Source organism: Diabrotica virgifera, chromosome 7 (assembly GCF_917563875.1).
Source record: "Diabrotica virgifera virgifera chromosome 7, PGI_DIABVI_V3a".
Lineage (NCBI taxonomy): Eukaryota > Metazoa > Arthropoda > Insecta > Coleoptera > Chrysomelidae > Diabrotica > Diabrotica virgifera.
Genome location: NC_065449.1, coordinates 174823884 through 174825537, shown reverse-complemented (window position 1 = coordinate 174825537; position 1654 = coordinate 174823884). Strand labels below are relative to the sequence as shown.

General features: G+C 35.2%; 1 long non-coding RNA gene across 1 annotated transcript; it reads right to left on the bottom strand.

Annotated features, from left to right (window-relative positions):
- Positions 1-206: 206 nt before the first annotated feature.
- On the bottom strand, positions 207-1313 carry LOC114328734 (uncharacterized). Its single transcript, XR_003652214.2, has 2 exons — positions 935-1313; positions 207-598 (listed from the first exon to the last, which is right to left on the bottom strand). It is a non-coding gene; the product is annotated as an uncharacterized LOC114328734 (long non-coding RNA).
- Positions 1314-1654: the final 341 nt, after the last annotated feature.

Below are 1654 nucleotides of genomic sequence, written 5' to 3'. Positions count from 1 at the left end.
CAGGGCATTAAGCAACACCACACTGTTGGGAGAAACGATGGGAGGAATTCCTCGAACATCCCTTAGGATATTCAAAAGAAAAACGTCCACCGTTCCATCCATCGGAATGGTGCCCTGCCCGACTGCTCAGCCCTGGGTTCGTTCCCTGTTCATTCTTCCTTCACACCCATCCCAGAAAAGGTACAGGAAATAAAAAGTCTACCTAATCATTTTTAAATACGCTATTTATTGAAATATAAAAAAAACTTAACAAAAATCATTTTTATTGTATACTGATAACAAGTTAATTTTCTAAGCCCGTGACCGAGACCCCGCTGGTAATCGGTACAAAAGTTATAAAGGTAAAAATTTACTCAGCTTTAAGTCCTTCCGTTACAGTTCCTAAAGGAGGTCCCCAATCCCTGTAGAATTTGTCGTCGCCGGTAGTCAAGGGAAGTCTAGGGCTACGTTGTTGGGCTGTCTTGTCTCTGTAGGGCTGTCTTGTTTAATTTATTCTACTGCATCAGGATACGGTTGTAAGCTAATTCGCTCTCCAAGGTAGCGGTAGAAGGTTTTCTTTTCCAGGTGCTTGATTAAAATCTTCTTCCCGAGGTAGGGGCTAGAAAAATTCAAACAAGGATCAGTTTTCTCCCAAAAGAAAAGCCCGATCAGAAATAAAACTGAGTATTGTGAGAAACACGATCTCAGCAAAATCTCTGACCACGGCGTGGTATTATTAAAAATAAAAAGAAACGGAAAGAATTATATCAATAAAATATTATAACTATGTACAGGAAATAAAGTAATATACTATAATATACCAGAGAAAAATAAATAAAATTATAGTTTATTAGTTAATTAAGTTTTTAAGCTTTATTTCAAGGGGAAAGTAGGTATCTGCTGTGCAAAAGAAATCGGTGAAAAACTTAGGCTAAAACTAGATAATCAAACTTACCCATTGTTTAACGGCCTACACACAAACACGATAATGTATGCCAATATTGTGCCTGATTTACGTGGCAATGGCAAAAGGGAGCTAGTACAAATTTTTATCGCATTAAATAGCTTCGAAGAGATGTACTAATTGACTTTACGGTAGTAGGGTCGCTTCTAGAAATATATAGTCCGAGGGACAAATACCAAGCGGAGCTTGGTGTAGCGTTCAATCGGCTAATTGAAACGTTACACACCCCCCAAGGTACCGGAAAAATTTTTCACAGGGACTTGAAAAATTCTTTTTCAAAAAAGAAGAAGAATAGTTGTAAAAAAAAAATGTGAATAAGAAGAAGGATGACAAGTAAGAATGCCAGAAAAGAAAAAAAAATGTTGATAAAAACTCGAGACGTGAAAAGAAGAAGAAGCAGAAGAAGAATGAATAAGTAGGGTAATTATATTTAAGATAATATTAAAAAGAAAACAAGAAGAAGAAATAGTTGATTTGAAAGAGAGAAAGAGAGAGAGAGAAAATATTTAGCACAAATCAAGTTATTAAAGTTAAATATAAATATTTGGACCAGCAATAAAAAATTGTTGCTAATAGCTGTACTATAAAATTCAACTGTAAAAAAATGACGCTAACCAGCTAGTTAAGCCTTGTTCTCTGAACTTTTGCTGCAGATACCTTCATTCGAAGAAAAAGAATAAAGCATTGTATTAATAACTAAAAATAAGCTGA